We start from the raw sequence: 21,289 nt of genomic DNA on the forward strand, positions 1-21,289 counted from the left end.
CAAGAAGGGTTTATGGGTATGGCTGATGATGAACGTTGCTAGAACACTCAATTCCTATGTACAATAAACATATATATCTTTGTTAATTAAAATGCACACAATACTCTTTTCTCTTTCGAAAATATCGAACTGCTGCAACAATTAAGATGCAAATGAAAACTATGCCGATAACACCAAGCATAAGGGCAATAACAATGATGCTGGGTTCAGACTCTGTAAAGAAAAACAAAAGCCAGATTAGAAAAGAATGCCTGGTTTAAGTCATGCAACATGATTGATTGAGCATCACATCTTTTCGGCCTGTGCTGTTTACAGACTGCAGTTTTAATTATACACATTTCAGACAGGCCTGTAGTAAGACATCATTTAATTTGTTCAGTTAAACCCTAATGGGTGGAACTATTACTTATAGTATACGTATACTAACACAATTTCAAACAAAAACTGCTAACCTGGGTGTCCAGATAGCTCAGTTGGTAGAGCGGACGCCCATATATAGAGGTTTACTCCTCGACGCAGTGGCCCCGCGTTTGACTCCGACCTGCAGCCCTGCATGTCATTCCCCCTCTCTTTCCCCTTTCATTTCTTCAGCTGTCCTGTCAATAAAGGCCTAAAAATGCCCAAAAACTATTTATTTTATTTCTAGTTCAGCTTTATAACCTACTTCATACTAACACTTGATGCTAGCCGATAGATAAGGCTTATCATTGTTGTTTTTTCCTATTGTCCTATCCTATGTTTTCTATTTAACAAAAAAAGATTTAAAAGTCAGGACAGTTGTCACTGTCCTGTCCAAGGCAATGCTGTTAACAGCAGATTACAGTAAACAATGTCATTTTAAGATGAGGATAAAAAAAAATATATATTTTATGCTTTTAAAATCCCAAACTCACTATGGTTTAACTCCATAAACAAGGTCATTTCTGTCACCAGGGAAACTCTTTTCCGCATTTTCCATGAGAAATGCTAAAATCCACACCTCTAAAACAATGAAATACACATGGATTTAACCATATTTGTAACAAACCTAATTGTTAATAAACTCACCTTGAACTGTGATCTTATATCCAGTTATTTGTTTTTCTGTATCCCCAGACTGTCACGGTTAAAACTGAATTGAACCCAAATGCAGACCATAACACTGAGCCAGAGAAGGTTTAACAGGTTTATTATAAAGTTAAATTGTTCAGGTCTCCAACAATAGGGGAAGAGCAGGTCCAGGTCTACAGAGTGGGAAACAGTTCCAGAGTTCTGAGCAGGAGTGGTACCGTACTGTCCGAGTGTCCGTGGTGAATCCAAATGACGTCCAGTAGTGGAAAGCAGGATGATGGTGGCAGGAGTGAAGCGGAGGCAGGAGTCGGGTTCCGAATAGCTGTAGCACAGGAGAAGATATAAATTGAACAGGCCAAAAACACGAAAGGCAAACAAGCAGGTTTGAGTCAGCAGCGAGACTAACGTGGAAATCTTGGCTATGATCTGACGATGAGTGGCAAGGTTGACCGAGTATTTAAGGCTGAGGTGATTATGGTGAATGAGCTGCAGCTGGAACCCTGACTCCCGCACACCAGACTTCACTCCTGCAATAAAGAACAGACAGAGGGGAGGGGAAGAGCAGAGAGAGAGCTACCTAGCAGAAGTAGGCCTAACAGTACCCCCCCCTCTACGGGCGCCACCCGGCGGCCGACAGGGTTTATCAGGATGCAACCGATGAAAGTCACGGACCAGAGCAGGATCCACAATGAAGCTCCTGGGAACCCAGGAACGTTCCTCAGGACCATAACCCTCCCAATCCACCAGGTACTGGAAACCACGGCCTCTGCGGCGAACATCCAGAAGTTGCCGGACAGTGTAGACAGGACCCCCACCCACGACCCTGGGCGGAGGAGGGGGACGAGAGGGCGGGCACAGAGGGCTAATAGACACAGGCTTAATCTGGGACACATGAAAAGTGGAATGAACCCGTAGAGAGGCAGGAAGCTGTAGTTTAACCGCACATGGGTTAACAATAGACAGTATCTTAAACGGTCCTATAAAACGCGGCGCCATCTTCTTAGATTCCACTTTTAATGGAAGATCACGTGACTTAAGCCATACCTCTTGCCCAGGAGAGTAACCGGGAGCCTGGGACCGGTTACGACGAAGCTCGGGACAGAGCTACCCTGGCCTTCCTCCAGACCTTGAAGCAGCGGCGCATGTGGGACTGCACCGAGGGTACCGCCAGTTCCCTCTCTTGGGAAGGGAACAGGGGAGGTTGATAACCCAGAGCACACAGAAAGGGAGACAAACCAGAGGAAGCGTTAGTCAAGGTGTTATGAGCATATTCCACCCAGGGGAGCATGGAGCTCCATGACCCAGGGTTGGACCCTGTGACACAGCGGAGAGCTGTCTCCATCTCCTGGTTCGCTCTCTCGGCTTGCCCGTTGGTCTGGGGGTGATATCCAGAGGACAGGCTGGATGTGATGCCCAAAGCTTTACAGAAAGCTTTCCATACCTGGGAGATAAACTGGGGACCCCTGTCAGAGACAATATCAGTGGGTAGACCATGAGAGCGGAACACATATTTAACCAAAATATCAGCAGTTTCTCTGGCAGTGGGCAGTTTAGGTAGGGCCAAAAAATGAGCAAACTTAGAAAAACGATCAATTACAGTCAGAATGACAGTCTTTCCAGACGAGGGGGGAAGGCCAGTGACAAAATCCAAAGCAATGTGGGACCAGGGACGGCTAGGTATAGGCAGGGGTCGTAGATGACCAGCGCTGGCCTGGGTGGAGTTCTTACTTCGTGCACATACCGTACAAGCAGCAATGAAGGCTCGGGTGTCCGCCTCCATCCTGGGCCACCAGAACTTCCGTCTCAAAAAGTCAAGGGTCCGAGTAACTCCAGGGTGACAGGTAAGGGGAGACGAGTGAGCCCATTGAAGTACCTGGGAGCGAACAGACTCAGGGACAAACAACCGGTTAGGAGGGCCACTCCCAGGGTCAGCTTGTAGATGTTGAGCCTGTCTAACAATCCCTTCGATGTCACATGTAATGGCAGCAATACTGCAGGTAGGAGGCAAGATGGTTTCAGGGTTACTACCAGTAACAACAGCAGAATGAACACGAGACAGGGCGTCAGGCTTGACGTTGCGGGACCCAGGACGGTAGGACAGGGAAAAATTGAATCTACCGAAAAATAGTGCCCACCTGGCTTGACGGGGATTGAGCTGCTTCGCAGACTGGATGTAGGCAAGATTCTTATGATCCGTCCAAATGATGAAGGGTTGTTCCGCCCCTTCCAACCAATGCCGCCACTCCTCGAGAGCCAGCTTGACGGCGAGCAGTTCACGATTGCCAACATCATAATTCCTCTCTGCCTGAGAAAGTTTACGTGAAAGAAAAGCACAGGGATGCAGTTTGTTATCTTCAGGTGAACGTTGAGACAACACCGCACCTACCCCAGTGTCGGATGCGTCCACCTCCACGACAAACTGGCGGTCGGGGTCAGGCTGCATCAGAATGGGAGCCGAGGCAAAGCGATGTTTCAACTCTTTGAACGCTGAATCGGCCCCTTCATTCCATTCGAATGGTAGTGAGATGGAGGTGAGAGCGGTGAGTGGCGCAGCAATGCGGCTGTTGTCCTTGATGAACCTCCTGTAGAAGTTCGCAAACCCCAGGAATCGTTGCAGTTGTTTGCGGGTGGAGGGGGCTGGCCAGTCCGTGACAGCAGAGATCTTAGCTGGGTCCATCCGCAACTCCCCCTGAGCTATCATGTAACCCAAAAAAGAGGTGTTAGACACATGGAATTCACATTTCTCCATCTTCACAAATAGTTTGTTTTCCAACAACCTTTGCAACACCTGGCGCACATGCAGTTCATGTTCCTGGGAGGACTTTGAGAAAATCAGGATATCATCCAGATAGACGAAAACAAAACGATTCAACATGTCCCGAAGGACATCATTCACTAGTGCCTGAAAAACAGCAGGGGCATTAGACAATCCAAAAGGCATAACCAGATACTCAAAATATCCCAAGGGTGTGTTGAAGGCAGTCTTCCATTCATCGCCTTTACGAATGCGCACCAGGTGATACGCATTTCGTAGATCCAGTTTTGTGAAGATGGTTGCACCATGAAGGAGGGGAAAAGCAGAATTAATTAAAGGCAGAGAATATTTGTTCTTAATGGTGATGTTGTTAAGTCTACGGAAATTAATACAGGGTCTGAGGGTCTTATCCTTCTTCCCAACAAAAAAGAATCCCGCTCCTACAGGTGACGAGGAAGGACGAATAATACCTGCCGCCAAGGAGTCCCGAATGTAGTTCTCCATAGCCTCCGTCTCCGGGCGGGAGAGATTGTACAGGCGACTGTTAGGGAGAGGGGCTCCTGGCTGGAGGTCAATGGCGCAGTCGTATGGCCGGTGAGGAGGAAGAGAAGTAGCTCGGTGTTTGCAGAAAACGGATGCCAGGTCATGATACACGTCAGGAACAGCAGAGAGATCCATGGACTCCAGTGGAGGTTGAGGAACAGTGCTGGCAGGGGTCTGAGCAGAACACAAACAGTTAACATGACAGAAGGTGCTCCATGAGACAATTCTACCTGTCACCCAATCAATGTGTGGATTGTGTTTAATGAGCCAGGGGATACCAAGGACCAGGGGGGTCTGTGGGCAGTCAATTATGTGGAATTGAATGTTCTCCTGATGATTACCCGACACTCTGAGACAAACAGGAACAGTCTGATGAGTAATACGGGTCAACAATTGTCCATTAAGACCCTTAGCCTGCAGCGGACGGTCCATAGGAATAGTCTCTAAAACCATTTGTTTAGCCAATTCCCGATCTAAAAAGCTTTCATCTGCACCAGAGTCAACCAGCGCACTAACTGGGAAATTCTGGGACTGCCACTGGAGGGATGCCTGGAGCAGAATGCGGGGAGAAGAGGAAGAATCCACTGCTCGGCTCACCAAAACTTCTCCCATTAATGATGAGCCGGCCCTTTTCCCGGACGAACTGGGCAGGAAGGAACGAAATGACCAGCTTCTCCACAATACAGGCAGACACGAGCCTGAATACGACGTGCACGCTCCTCAGAGGACAACCGTGCACGCCCCACCTCCATGGCTTCGGGTTCAGCGCTCCTAGTATGGACTCGGGAAGACTCGGCCTTCTCCGTAGGGAAGGGGCGGGGAGGAGTTGGTTGACGACAGGCAGGTTGCTTGGAACTAACACTCTTCTCACGGCGGCGCTCCCGAATCCGATTATCCAACCTGATAGTTAGTGAAATAAGATTATCCAGCGTAGGCGATTCATCATGTGACACCAATTCATCTTTCAAAGTCTCAGACAAAGCATTAATGAACACTCCTTGTAATGCCTCGTCATTCCAACCACTCACTGCCGCTAAAGTCCGAAACTCCACTGCCATCTCCGCCACACTGCGAGACCCCTGCCGAAGAGAAAACAACCGTTTAGCAGCCTCCTTTCCCCGTACGGGGTGGTCGAAAACCTTCCTCATCTCAGTGGTGAAGGCAACGTAAGAGTTGCAAACGTCCGACTGACTCTCCCAGACCGCTGATCCCCAAGAACGAGCGGAACCGCTAGTAGAGTTGATAAGGTAGGCAATACGGGATCTTTCTGAGGCGTAGGTGAGTGGCTGTTGTTCAAACACTAGCGAGCATTGAGTCAAAAAAAATCACCACAGGTTCCCATGTTCCCGTCATAGCGCTCTGGAGCAGGAACAAAAGGCTCTCTGATTTGGGCTGGAAGAGCAGGAAAAACAGGCGGAGTGGGAGAAGGAGCAGTTTGTATGCCTTGAACAGGGGGTGCAGCATTTACTTGGGTAGTAAGGGCAGACACTTGATTGGTGAGTAATTGAACCTGATTAAGCAGCATCTGACTGTTCTCAGAAATAGTCTTAAACAAGGTATCATGTTGGCCAAGTAAAATGCCCTGATTGGCTATGGCAGTCCGAATTTGAGTGAACTCTGGGGTGGTATCTGAGCTGTTGTCTGCTGGGTTCATGTTTATGGTCAGATCATACTGTCACGGTTAAAACTGAATTGAACCCAAATGCAGACCATAACACTGAGCCAGAGAAGGTTTAACAGGTTTATTATAAAGTTAAATTGTTCAGGTCTCCAACAATAGGGGAAGAGCAGGTCCAGGTCTACAGAGTGGGAAACAGTTCCAGAGTTCTGAGCAGGAGTGGTACCGTACTGTCCGAGTGTCCGTGGTGAATCCAAATGACGTCCAGTAGTGGAAAGCAGGATGATGGTGGCAGGAGTGAAGCGGAGGCAGGAGTCGGGTTCCGAATAGCTGTAGCACAGGAGAAGATATAAATTGAACAGGCCAAAAACACGAAAGGCAAACAAGCAGGTTTGAGTCAGCAGCGAGACTAACGTGGAAATCTTGGCTATGATCTGACGATGAGTGGCAAGGTTGACCGGGTATTTAAGGCTGAGGTGATTATGGTGAATGAGCTGCAGCTGGAACCCTGACTCCCGCACACCAGACTTCACTCCTGCAATAAAGAACAGACAGAGGGGAGGGGAAGAGCAGAGAGAGAGCTACCTAGCAGCAGTAGGCCTAACACAGACACTACTGCGTATAAACTCCACTGTCTGCCTCTTGTAGATTCTTCAATTTCACAGAGTATTTCTCAAGCAACTCAATCCTTCCAGAGTAATCATCAGAGACTTTTGGTTCTTTACCAGGTAAAAATCGTACTAAATTAACTGTTTTATTGAATTTCCAGGTAACAGTATCTTCTTCAGGATCATCAGCTATTGTGACATTCAGAAGCACATCCTCTCCCTTCTGCACAAACACAGGAGTCACAGCACTGGACTCTGTAAAACGGTAGACACACAATCAAAATCACACACAGTATATTGTTCTTTGGTCAATACTAAATGTTACTGGGTAACTACTATATATCTTACATATTGGATCATTAGTTCAAAATTATGAATTAACTTCAGCGTTAGCAAATGTCTCTAAAAATGCCTTGTATCAGATATGTCTCTTGACTCAGCTTGCCTCAGCATAGAAGACTTGGCTAAACTAAGCCCACTGAGAGTAAGAGGTTACTCAAAGTCTTGATTTTTATTTAAGAAAAACTCTTTTCCTTCTGCCTCTTCTAAAAATGATGGAACTTTTTTTCACCTTGTCCTCTTTTTCTTTCCCCTCTTACCCACATTATTGTTCCCCAGCTTGTACAGAGGAAACAGACAGACTATTAGACAGTCAGTGGCTATAACCACAGAATGAGGTTGTTACACTACGGGAGGAGTAAAGTTTGCACATGCATCTTGAAAAGACGGATATGTTTTCAAGATTTGGTAATGCATCTCAAATCAACTCCAGAGATTTGTTTTTGAAAGTTCAACTGATGTTATCCACTGGAAAGTTGAAATAAAAAAAAAACTTACTTACTTAAAGAGTACCTCCACCAAAGACACACAATTCTATAAATGTGTTACTTAAATAACACAAAGTGTTTACAGTATATCTAAATCCACATCTACATCAGAATGCAGATAAAATTGAAATACAATAATAAAATTGTTGACTGGCTGATAACTGTTTGAGAGAATGATCATTCTGTCTCAGCATAGAGATTAGGGCCTTGTACAAGAATGAACACAATTTAGTTAAATGTATCACTGTATTGTACTTTGACTTAAATAAGTCAGAGAGCAACACAATCATTTTGGGACCCATGGGTAAAGAATGTGGAAATATCTGAATATATATCAATTCAAGTTTTAGTTTTAATGTTATTGGGATTACTTTTGAAATAATTGACAATGAGCATATTACAGAGAATTGTACCGAGATTTGTATACATTTCTCAATACTAAATAATTCAAAAATGAGTTAAAACATTACATTTCTTACCTAACTTCTATACTGCTGAAATAGTGCTACAGCAACTTTGATAACTTTGACTTTGAAAACTGATTAAGTCGATCAACCACGGGGAATATAAATAAAATAGTTCTTACCTTGTGCTTCACATGAATGCAGAAGAGAAACGGCACAGAGAAGTAAGACAAGCTCCATTTTGCAAAATGTGCCATATGAGGAAGTGGTAAGGCTATTTATGGACTGAGCTCAGCATGCATCTTCTCAGACATGTCTCAAGACTCAGAGTTTCAACTGGAACTGTTTCTACAAAAGAAATAGTCCCATTTTATCAATTATCCAATTTAACTTATTACTCTATTATTTGAGCAAATCAAATGAAACCAGTCTGCAGCATGGTCTGTACTGTACTGCAGTGTGGCTTGTGCCTTAGCTCCCATCAAGCTTTTTTCTACATCAGTTGATACCCATCCTGTGAATGGAAGCATCCAGTTGTGTGCCACACAAACCCACCCTGGCTGCTGCAGCAGCGGGCCAATCACATATCAAAGATAAATCAAAGAACGCTTGTGGTGGTTGGCTGCGAGAAAAAACATACAAATACTATTTTTTTCTAGATCTGGGTACAAAAAGGATCAAATGCCGGTATTTTTTGACTGGAGAGAAGATTCAACATCACTTGGTACTGGGATATTACCATCGATACCTTAAAGGGATTGAGTACCGATACCCAGCCCTAATATGTGAGGTGCATGTGCACTTGCATCACTCAAATGTAGAACGTAGCTGCAGTTAGGCAGTGTGTTATGCTTTCAACCCAGTGTAAAACATGAGTCATCCCAGCAAATGTATAACAATGACTAACTTGAAGTTGACCATACAGTAGTTCAGTCTTCCATATTCCTTTCGTTGTATTGATGATGTCCGATTAATTTGCTATTGACATTGCACTTGGCTGTCTCCTGCGTGTTGCTCTCTATGACACGCTCCCTTCTCAACCATTTCATCTGTTCACACATTGCTGATCCGAACACTGTGAGAGGAGTGTCTCTGACACGGCCACGTTCCTCCCCTCTCTCCCTGTAGCTCTGCTCCAGACGGATCTTCTCTGGATCGGACCCCTCAGACACAGCACCCCTGTTGCTCTGGTACCCATGCTCACTCAAATGTAAAACGTAGCTGCAGTTAGGCAGTGTGTTATGCTGTCAAACCAGTGTAAAACATAACCAAAACCTCACACCATAAAAACAGTTTCTTCTCCTCTGCAGTCAGACTCACCAACAACCCCCACTGACTCTTAACCCCACCATCCCTAGTCACTACAATTTGCACTAACCTTCATCCTGGACTATAAATCTGCCAATTGCACATACTTTTGCACATTCTGCACTCAACCCATTCAGCCTCTTTTTTCTTTTTTCTGTATTTATTGTTTATTTCATATTAATGTTGAATATGTTTGTTTATGTATGCACAAACCACCAAGGCAACCTGTTTCTGATTCTAATGTTGTTCCAGGTCCAGAGAGTGTCTCTGCTGGTCTCTCTGTGTGCCTGCTGAAGACAGCCGTGTTCTCCGTCAGTCTGATCATCATGGTGGCTGCTGTCATCACTGTTCACCTCATGGAGAAGCTCAAGAAGCACAAATAAAAACTTAAAGTTAAAGGTACACTGTGCAGCTTTTGGACCACCAATAGCACCAGCGAGCACTTTTTATGCTTGAGTCAATGCTTTCTTTGTATTGTGCATGCACGAGCCCTGCTACACATTCCTCCCACTGATTTCATGCTGTTCCACTGATTGACAGTTGGTGGTAACACACCAATAAATTAACCAACAAAGGAGAGGAGGTAGAAGGCTGCAAGCCAGAAAACATGAATGTAAGATTTTAAATAGGCCTACATGAACAAAATTTGGGAAAATATGAATCCCAACACATTTGTAAAGCTTCAAGGTTTTTTGCAATGCAATTTGGCAGGTACAACATCTTGTAAATATTGTTTCTTTCCGCGAAAACTCCACAGGGCACCTTTATTACAAATGCTGATAATTCTTGATTATTCAATGATCATAGCAGAGAATTTCTAATAAGGGGAGAACTTCCACTCTCTGGAAACGTCCGGCTTCTGAATTGGTTGCAGTTCCACTCTGGTTCCAAATGAGGGCGCTCACAGGTGACTGCAGAATGAATGGAGGTCTATGGAGTTATAACCCCTCAAAATCCACTTTTCTCAGGATATAATTTTTTGTCTAGTAATTTGAATGTTGCATTCGAAAGGGGAGGCTAAGAAAATACACGCTGCTGGGTGTTAGATTTTTTTAAAGTGGCTTTTTTGTTCTAAAAAGCCTTTTAAAATGTCAATGACGTCATACACATATACGGTTAGAGATACTGCTTCACGGCAAGCTCTGAGTCGCTTCCTTTGTTCTCTCGAGGCATTGACAACAAAGCTAACAGGTAAGGCTCTCCCTGTCAATACACGTGCTAGAAAGAGGTTTGCTAATGTTTTAAAGACCACGCCGAAATATTCACACACACACACACACACACACACACACACACACTTCAGATGCCATCAAGTGGGATCTCTGGTCGTAATCAGTCCTTCACTGACCAATCAGCATTCATTAGCATAATGCTAGCGTGTTATGGGCGACAACGACTCAACCTGTAAGAAATCGAAAGGACATAAGTACTCGTTCATTCAACTTTTGACCTATAATCCATGTTGAACTTGCAAAAACTACAATCAAATCTGAGATTTCTCATCGACAATCAGGCGAAAGAGACATATTTAGCCGTCTAGCTCCATAGAGTCCCATTCATTTTGCACTCGCCCGTGATCACCCCCAGTGATACTCTGGTGGAACTGCAACCAAATTCTGTACAATGGGGCTTAAGAGGGAGTGAACAGGCTCTCCGTAGACGGGCTCTGATCATACACAATAATCAATGTGCTCACTTTGTTAATAAAATTGTTTGTTTATTGTTTATTATTGTTGATTAAAAGGATCCCTATTAGCTTATGCCATAGCAGTCAGCTACTCTTCCTGGGGTCCACACTAGATACGCAATACAAGATTACATCACATTATATCACAGACGTTCCATTAGAAAATGGGATTAGAAAAATCAAATCAATATGCATTAAACATGCATGTGTACACCCGCAAACATATACACAAGTACATTTCCCATAAAATGAGAATCAAACTGACAATCACACTCAGTAATTATCACACAATAAATAAACCTGTTCGCACGTAACAAACATTTTTTTAGAAATAATATTATTAATAAAACACAATATGAATATTTTACAATAACACTGTCAGAATCGTACAAGACCTATACAGTTACTTTCCAGTATTCAATCTTTGATCTGCATGCCAGATAGATGCATCTGCACATACTTTTTGAAAGATGATTTATCCTTAATCAACCGGATATTCAGGGGTAACTTATTCCAGTTTGTTATGGCTCGATATATAACCGTTTTCTTTCGATGAGCAAGTCATTAGGCTAGGTACAACGAAATGCAAATCCTATGCTATGCGTATTATTATAGTAAACAATTTGGTTGAATAAAAATGTTGGCATATTTGAATTTTTAACACAACTTAAAAAAAGTAACTATATAAGGAGATCCTTTGTTCAACAGCGAGCCAAGAAATGTTGGAGTGCATCTGTTCTTACAGAGCAGCCCAGAACAAGTCTAGCTGCCCTGTTTTGTGCAACTTGTAATTTTGCAAGATTTGTTTTAGATGCAGAGGAGATTATGCAGAAATGATCAAGAAGATGTATACAGTATGTTTTAATAATTGTTTCTGCTACATGCACCATTACAGGAGACTTATTAAAGCTATACTCATCTTATATGTTAATGGCAAGATCACGGCCACTGACTCTGGTATATTGTGAGTTTTTCAACAAAGAATCCATCAGTGCTACTGTATTGTTATAGGAAACACACTGAATGTAAATCAAACCAAAACATGACATGGCTCAATTAAAAACCATCATGAACTGAACGTAAAGGCATACTTTACTGAAAATCTATCTTTTGAGCATTAAAAAGCTTGAAAAGTTTAAAGCTTGTTCCAGCATAATCTACACTGCTGTTGATCCATATGTTCAGAACAGCTACAGACTTTGCAGAGTAACCTTTAAAGTCTACAAGAAGTATGTGATTACACATTGGATTTTCAGTTGAGTACTGTAAAATCAAGTCTTTAGGAACATGACAAGAACAGTTTATAATAACATGGAGAAATGATAATGTATAATAATCTAAAAGCTTGACCCCAGGTATTGAGATATCCAGGGGTTGAGAGACATACATACTGTTAAAAACAATCCTAAACCACCTGCAGGGTGAAATAGAAAAGCAACTAATGTACAGAAATGTCATGTAACCCTTGTGTTGTCCTCAGGTAGAATTTGACTTGTTTTCAAAGTTTTTTATCTGAGAAATATGGGTTTCTTTGAACCAAAATGTCCAAAAATAATGTGGATATATGGGTGTACGTTGTATGGAACCCATGGAACGTTCTTTGCAGGTAAAATTAATGATTACTTTCATTGAATTTTGGGTGTTTTATTTAATTTATACCATTTAAAAAATCCACTCAGCATCCTCTGATCTCAAGTATTAGTCAAAATAATTCATAATTTCTGCTTTTTTTAATGAAAAAAGTGAGAAAAGCATAGAAAAAAGGAAAAAGTGACAAAAAAAGTTAATTTTCTTTTTTGACCCAGAACGACAACAGTTTCATGGTCGAAGGGAAGACAACACAAGGGTTGAAGGAACATTAAATGACAATAATATTAAAAACAAAAAATCTAAAAAAAAATCAAATGTGTTACTGTGTTTGGCATAGAATGGGCCATCTGCCTCTATACGTGTATTATTAAGCACAGAACATATGGGACAGCCCTTGATTGTGAGTGTTTGAATTAGCACAACTATATTAACTGCACTTTACTGTGCATGTATTTTGAATTGTTGGAATTAAACTACAAAGTACACAAAGATATCTTAACTGATATGTTGTGTCCAGTCCTGTTGCCCTGCAGAGTCAGGGGCGTCATTAGGCCTATTTTAAGGGGGCTGAAGCTACCCCAAAATGTTCCTAAGCCCCCCCAAATAATAATAAGAAAAATAATAATTAGATTTATTTTATAGTGCACTCTGTATCACTCACTACGTGGAATCAATCTTCCTTCACCATTCATCTGTTGGTGTCATCGTGCACTGCAGTCTTGTTTTATTTTTATTGCACGAACTGTCAACTGGTCGAAATGGCAGTGTTTTAGAGAGAGGCTCACGAGCGGCCGCTTGCACGGTAACGGTATGTGGACGAGCGAGGTAGAGAGTTACTGAAGAGAGAGGCGCCAGGCAGCATTAAAACACAGCAGGAAATCAGAGAAATAAAATGTTGTTTTCGCCAATTTATGACTCAAAATGCAACTGTAGCAAGTATCTCACTATCATTAACGTTATCCAAATTCATAATTAGAAACAACAAATAATATATCCAGCTACAAAAAAGCCGGAAAGTCGAAAGTTAGACAGAAGTACAAAGAGTCAATGGCTATGAAGATGATACACCGTCTTGTCTCTTCTCATTGGTTTAAACTGGCAGCTTTCAGAATGCTGTAGACCGCTGTGTTGCAAGTAGTTGCAGGATTTATCTTGTCTCGTTGCAAATCTTTGGTCTGGACTTGCTACCGCACACACATTGAGTGATACAGAGTGAAATTGTAAGTTGTTGTTAAGGACTTTTACTTGCTTCACTTCAGCTACATTTACTTGAGGTAAAGATAAAGGAATATTTTAGTTGGCTATAGAAAACAGTAGTCTAGCTAGTGTAAACGAGTGAAATACAAGAAATAGCTCGCCTAGTAAGGTATCCGAAGCTCTCTATTCTTTACCATTAATATAGCGTGCTATCTCTATAGTATTAAAACAGTATCAGTCCCTAAATATCAGTGTCACTGTTAATGCTATTGTACCAGTATATCCTTCAATTCATTGAACAAATGGATACTGGAAGATATTTTAGGAGAGAGAGAGAGAGAGAGAGAGGCACCAAGGCATAGCCTAAACTAAATTATTTCATGATATTTATTATATATGCTTGATTCTGCCAACTTAACTTTCTGCATTCCTTTGCTGTAATAAATTAAACAAGTATGTAGATGTTGCCTAAATGTAGACTAGGCTATATATGAGCATACATACATACATACTGTTACGACCCCTCCCTTTTCTGCCTGCTAGTGGCTTCTCTGGCTTTCCTGGCATGAGCTTGCAGTTTGGGAGGGTTCGTTAGTTGATTGGTGGACACCTGGGTAGGCCTCAACCAAGGCTATTTATACAAGTCATGTCTGATTGTTCTCTCTCTGCTTTCTCCTTCTCCTAGGATCCACATCTCCTGGTTTGGGTTTGGTTTAGCTCTTTTGTTGCAGTTGTCATTTGTTCACACATCTTTTACTCACACACCGCACACACTACTGATGACATTGATTCCACACCTGTTTTGATTCTTTTGTTAATAGTAGTTTGTTTACTTTACTTTAACACTTTATTGGCATTTTAACCTGTTTGGTCTCCCCTCTTTTGGCACATGCATTGAGCCAGTTTGTGACAATAACATACATACATAATAGAACTTTTATTCATCTCGCCATCAGGTTATTAAATTCAGACATACTTTAAATCCTTGTCAACCATATTGCAACAAGCTAGTTCAGCATATCATGCCTGACTGAAGTAGTGTGATTTTCTTTAGGAGTGGGAAGGGCAGACAGCATGTTGCCTGTTTCGTCATTTGGGCTGCCTTGTTGAGTGCAGCGGCACTATTTAAATGAAATAGGATTAGTCCAACGAATCGTTCTGTTTGTAATGCGCACCTAACGAAAGCCTCGTACCGAACGGTTCAATACGTGTATCGTTACACCCCTAGTAATTGTCTTTTTTTTTGAACTGCAAATTATCTAATAGAGAGGAATTATGTATGGTTTTACTTTACCACACATTTACACAGGCAGATAGATAGCAGTTAAGTCTTAAACTAAAGAACTCAGCAGGAGCACAGTCTGGCCTAAGTAAATCCCCCCCCCATGCAGCTTTGATGTATCTAAAAGCTAACTTTAGAGTTTGTAAGTAAGATTTTTTTAAGGGAAAGTTTTGCATAGCCTCGGGGGCTGTGGAATCCACAGATCCTGTGTGAGGCCCTACCAAGCAGTAGGTGGAGGTCGGAGAAAGACCTATAACTTCAACTGTTGGACTCTGAGGTAAGGCTGTAGGTCCGACCTGGAAAATAAATCACATATAATGTTTAGCTTAGTTTTTGTTTTCCATTTTTACTTTAATTCTACTTCTTCACATCTAAAACATCCAAAGTTGAGTTCATCAAACTCTCCTGGCCGCGAGAGCACAACACACTGCAGCTTAAACACAAGCACATAAAGAAAGCATCTACATCACTGTGACAGCACATACAAAAAAAATAACTGCAAATTATTTTACTTGATTTATTCTAGGACTGAAAATATGGTTTGCAAAAGCGTCGACACTGAGTGCAGATTTCACCTGAGTCTTTTGCTCACAATATTGTGTAAGAGAATGCAGAAGTTAAAACAGTTTGGTTCGACAGGAAGTCACATGTAGCTTCCGTTAACTGGTGTGTGCTAAAATACTGAAGCAAAGGGAGAAATCAATTCAGCTGTGATCATGTAGTTGATGTGTGAGACATTTAGCCTAATGCAAATTATATTGTTGCAGTATTGTCTTTTCGGGCACCAGTATGAGATCTGATATTGGTATGAAGGTTTGACAACACAACACATTTTGGAACATGCATTCGCTGTTTGGTCTTTTTGTCCCCTTTCTTCAAAAATGTAACTTAGGTTTTAAAAGGATGCAAAAACTATAATAAAACACAAGCAAACAACATGTACGCAGCATAAAGAAACGCACTGCAGTTCAGGGCCGTGCAGAGACCTTTTGAGGGGCAGGGGCTCAAATTCAAAAAAGGGCATGTGGAACAAGATTTGCTAATAATATACAGTGTCATCTTTATTTTAAAAACTATTTTATTTTAAAAGCAACTGTTGTCAAGCAAAATGTAATCTTACAGTATCCAAACTGTATATAGAAAGTGCAATATGAAATGTTACATAATACTAAATCCACAATACTGTATACCTCAAAATGTATTATGTATGTATACACAATACATGTGTACGTATAATATAGAGCCTTACATTAGACTACGTTCACACAAATACAAGATAACGAGATATCAAACCAGAAACAGTTTAATTGTAGCCTATAACTGCAACCTGAGCTGACTATCAGATTTCTGTAGCAGTGGGTTAGTAGGTTTTGAAACAGAAAGGGATTTGCAAAGGTATGCAGCATGTTTCAGATTATTTTCTCAAAATATAAGGATGTCCTTTATTAAGTCAAAATGTATAGACCACCAGCCTACAACGTAGACTACAAATAACCTAAGCTAATGTAGTAGGTTGAAAAGGCTGTATGTTTAGTTCTTGTTTAAACAGACAACCCCCCAATTTTAGTTTAATATTTGAACCATTGTAACTAATCCTTACAGACTTATTGAAGCTATTACGCTTCCACGTCAGTAGATGGCGCTTCTGTGGATCCATTAGGGAGACCGTAGCTCTTAGCTCTGCTCATGCGCAGCTCAGAAATAAACAAGTTTTGCCGTGAGCAACACGCTAACGTGCTCTCTGTTGATTCACAGGTACTGAAAAACTCACTTTTTCATATGGTATTGTATATTGTATCCTCATACTGCTTGTATCAGCAGATTATCTAAATGTTATAGACATCGTTGTGTGATGTTGTGAGCTGATTTTGAGGTGTTTGTTTTAGGAGTAGAAAGCATAACTTTGAAGCTAGTTGTTCCGACCAGTGTCGGCAGGCTGAGTAGTTCGTATGAACTTCGGTTTTACAATGTAGTTTTTCATAGTAGTTTGTAAGTGTAAGTTACTGATATTAGCGTCCTGTAACATAAGAAAATATGTTCTATCTTTTGTTCAGAGTATTAGCCAGCCATCAGTGAGGAAATGGTGATGAGAAATACTGTTTCAAGCTAGTTTTACATTCCCGGTCATTCAGTAACATGGCGACGCCATCTTGTCAAGTGCTAATATTAAGTGCACGTGTATGAGAGAACGTGATGTGTAAGAATGTTGTATGTATGGGTGTGTATTATGCTACGGTTAAATTTGTGTTAGCAGGATAGCATTGGTTATATGTCAAAGACTGTAGGTGTCCGAGTCCAGTGAATGTATGGGAACTGTATGCAATTGTTTCAGAAATAAACAAGTTTTGCCGTGAGCAACACGCTAATGTGCTCTCTGTTGATTCACAGTTTTCCTTAAGCTGCGCAGTGCTTCCTAGCCTGTGTAGCCATTGCTGCCGGTCCAGATTCCCCCTAGGTCTGGTGCCGGTAACACTAATTTCGAAGTGACATGTTCTTTTAAGTGGGCTGCTGGTTGAGGGGCAGAAAGCAGACACACACACACACACACACACACACACACACACACACACACACACACACACACACACACACACACTTCTGTTAACCTACAGATAACTGCTGCTGCTGCGCGCACACACACACACACACACACACACACACACACACTTGTTAACCTACAGAGATCTGCTGCTACACACACACACACACACACTTCTGTTAACCTACAGAGAACTACTGCTGTCTTCTCTTGTGTATCAGAGAATGAAACGGTGACGCTATGAGGCTATCACACGTTGAGTAATTGTGGCCGCGGCAGCTCGTGCAGTTACCGCAAAATGTCACTACTTCAAAGTTAGCTGGCTGTTTTAATCCTGGAGGAGACTCGTTTTGTAGCGGCAGCGGCTAGAGGCCTCTATAACAAACCAAATGTGCATGCATGCATTCTCATTCACTTCAAAAGCACACTTCAACTTTCTCTCGCTCTTGCTGGCCGGCCGCCGACGGATGGCATGGACTCACTTGTATCTATGTGGCGCACCTGGCAGGAAGCCTGGTCATCATGTGATATGATGGTTTAGGTCGTTTTATCTAGCAAATTATTATTGTTAAATATTATTCTTAAACGGACCACTTGTGGACCATCGTCAAAGAAAAAAGGTGAAAAAAAATCTGGACAGAAAAAGGGCACTTTGGCCTTGAGGGGTGCACGTGCATGCTGCAGTTTAGTAGACTACTTGCCAGACCTTTGCAGCAGCAGGTTTGGACAGAGAGATTGTAGTGCATTTGGAGTTTACCAGGTCCAAAGCATTGGACAAGCAGCAGGAGCTGGAACAGCTGATGATGCAGAACTTAGTGTAGCAAGGAGTGACAGGTTATATACAGTAAATAGATCACCTGTTCAGGAAACTGTATAGTAATTGGTGTGCATAGGGATAATAAATGTAATCATGAGAGGCTCCAGTTTTTGATTTAAAAAACGTTTCTTAACTTTGCCGTTATCCTCAAACTGTTCGCAATTATTGAAATTGTGTTCCTCAGTGTGTCAGGCAAAAAAAAACTTGACGCTTACCTGAGGAACTTCATATACTGTATTCTCCATGCTCTCTCTTTTATCTGCAGGCAGTCATAAAAAAACATGTTGATTTGCTATAATTGTCCTTTTTCAGCTTTACCTTAACTACTTTACATTTACATGACTTGAGCTGCAGCAACACTGAGTCCAGATTCCGTGTCTAAAGTTATCCATCTTTACACAGCAGCCCACTTTAAAGCCTCTATGTGTAGGATTTGGTATGTTGTGATGTTGGCGAACTCCTAGAGGTTGGTTATAAAGTAAAATGTGCTTTGGCAAACAACAGTGCTTGCTGGGATCTAACCAGGGGATGCTAAGAATGAATGGACTAAAGCATGAAGATTTCACAATGATGAGATCTTCTCTTTTGTCTAAAGTAAACGCTGGTAATAGAATGATCTGAAAGATGCAATAATCACATATAAATCTACATATAGGGACTTGATGTTACACAGAGCTTTGGCACAGCATTGGCTATGATAAATATTTGTGGATTCCCATCCACACTGTATACTGTATGAAAGGTTACCTAATAACACAAGTGGGTTTACAGTGATGATGAACTTTGCTACAACACTGAAATCCCATGTACAGGTAACATATATCTTTGTTAATTAAAATGCACACTTGGACTTACATTGTCCTCTCTTTTGATGATAACGAAATGCTGCTGCTGCTGCAACACAACACAAGAGAGATACCTATGCCAATACCAGCAGCAACAGGGATGGCATTGGTGGAGTGTTCAGGAACTGTAAAAAAGAAAAAAGAAGCCAGGTAAGAAAAGTAGGCCTGGTTTAAGCCATGCAGCGTAATTGAGAGTGTGTCACTGTTGCTTTTGACGGACTGCAGTTTGAATTAAACAAATTCATTGGTAATAAATCTCAACTGTAATAAATAACTTAGTTTGATTCATTAAACCCTAACGGGTTGAACTAAACTGTCACAATTTCACTTTAAAACTACCAACCTTCCAAAGGTCACTGAATGATCTCATTTAAACACCACCTGCCTCTTAGTTTTATAACACCAACCTGGTAGAGGTTCATACTGATAGCTAGTTCTAGCAGTCAAAATGTTTAAATTTCACTGACCTATTTCTTTATCACCTACTTTATATTAACACTTGATGCTAGCTTATATATTTTTATTTGTTTAGGACAATGCACATTAATGAACATTTCTGTAAATGCACCAGTGTTAGCCAGTCGGCTAATTTTCAACTGTAGTCCTAGTTTCCTAGCATGCATGTCTTTATGGTGGGAAGGAACCGGAGCACCCGGAGGAAACCCACGCAAACACGGGGAGAACATGCAAACTCCACACAGAAAGGGCTGAGATGACCTGGGTTCGAACCCAGAACCTTCTTGCTGTGAGGTAGAAGTGCTAACCACTATTTTCTTTATTTTTTTTGCTAGGTTTCACTGAAATATGTATTAATTTAAAAAAATACGTAAAAACTACATTTTATATCCCTCTCCCCCACAGACACAAATTTATGTGTTCCATGTCCAAGAAAACACTGTTCACAGCAGCTTACAGTAAAAGAGATGAGGACAAAATATCGTTAACAGGATTTGCATTGCAAATGGTGCTTTTAAAATACCAAACCTAATATGGTTTAACTCTAATTTCTTCCACCAGAACAACTGTCCTTGAGAAATGCTAAAATCCTACAGCCTACACACCCCTTAAAAAATACATGGGTTAAACCTAGCAAACCTAATTTATGTATTGTACCATGGTAGAAATCAAAACTTATTAACTTGGACATATACAATAATACTTATACAGTTGTTCAGCTGTTTGTGGTTTGTCTCTCTGTCTTACCAGCATGTCGGGAGCAGACATTTTTAATTGTTTTCATGTCCTTTTTCGAGCTGACCTGGTTGCTATGGTTACAGATGATGGAGCCATTGGACAGGTAGACATGGAGATCAGCAGCAGAGGGTGTGACCTGTGGTCTCTCTCCTCCCTCCTGACTGCAGGTGTGGTTGAGACATCTAAAGGTGCTGTTAATGTGAGAGTCCTGTGCTCTGCAGCTCACTGTCAGGTTACACCAGTCTGAGCTGTTAGACACAGAGTCCACTGACAGATTAACTGGAGACACTGGATCTGAGGGGGGAGAGGCAGGTGGAGAGGTTTTAGAAACATGGCAGCAGAAACTCTCCATCAGTGTCTGAAATCTTTACAAACTCACCTTGAACTGTGATCTTGTATCCAGTTATTTGTTGTTCTTTATCCCCAGACACTACTGCAGTATAAACTCCACTGTCTGCCTCTTGTAGATTCTTCAATTTCACAGAGACTTTCTCAAGCAACTCAATCCTTCCAGAGTACTCATCAGAGACTTTTGGTTCTTTACCAGGTAAAAATCATACTAAATTAACTGTTTTATTGAATCTCCAGAAAACAGGATCTTCTTTAGGAACATCAGCTATTGTGACATTCAGAAGCACATCCTCTCCTTTCTGCACAAACACAGGAGTCGCAGCACTGGGCTCTGTAAAACAGAAGACACACCCTGCAATCAAAATCACACACCGTATATTGTTCTTTGGTCACTAAATGTTACTGGGTAACTACTATATTTCTTACATATTGGATCATTAGTTCAAAATTATGAATTAACTTCAGCGTTAGCAAATGTCTCTAAAGATGCCTTGTATCAGATATGTCTCTTGACTCAGCTTGCCTCAGCATAGAAGATTTGGCTAAACTAAGCCCACTGAGAGTAAGATGTTACTCAAAGTCTTGATTTTTATTTTTAACAACAAGAAAAAGTCTTTCCCTTCTGCCTCTTCTGAAAATTATGGAACTTTTTTTCACCTTGTACTCTTTTTCTC

The 21,289-nt window shown here is 41.6% G+C and overlaps 1 protein-coding gene and 1 long non-coding RNA gene across 2 annotated transcripts in view; both read right to left on the reverse strand.

The window, feature by feature from the left end:
* Positions 1-6,142: 6,142 nt before the first annotated feature.
* Positions 6,143-8,056, reverse strand: LOC118495808. The gene is made up of 3 exons (XR_004898253.1): positions 7,988-8,056; positions 6,381-6,829; positions 6,143-6,296 (listed from the first exon to the last, which is right to left on the reverse strand). It is a non-coding gene; the product is annotated as an uncharacterized LOC118495808 (long non-coding RNA).
* A 7,003-nt stretch (positions 8,057-15,059) lies between these two features.
* LOC116048863 overlaps positions 15,060-21,289 on the reverse strand; it is a 110,487-nt gene continuing 104,257 nt past the window's right edge. The window contains exons 1-5 of the transcript XR_004898251.1: positions 20,644-20,959; positions 20,274-20,558; positions 19,081-19,195; positions 18,441-18,484; positions 15,060-15,165 (exon numbers count right to left, since the gene is read on the reverse strand). The gene's annotated coding sequence lies outside the window, so the exon portion shown is untranslated. Of the gene's footprint in view, positions 15,166-18,440; positions 18,485-19,080; positions 19,196-20,273; positions 20,559-20,643 lie in introns of the transcript that reaches the window.

Source organism: Sander lucioperca, chromosome 9, assembly GCF_008315115.2.
Source record: "Sander lucioperca isolate FBNREF2018 chromosome 9, SLUC_FBN_1.2, whole genome shotgun sequence".
NCBI classification, from domain to species: domain Eukaryota; kingdom Metazoa; phylum Chordata; class Actinopteri; order Perciformes; family Percidae; genus Sander; species Sander lucioperca.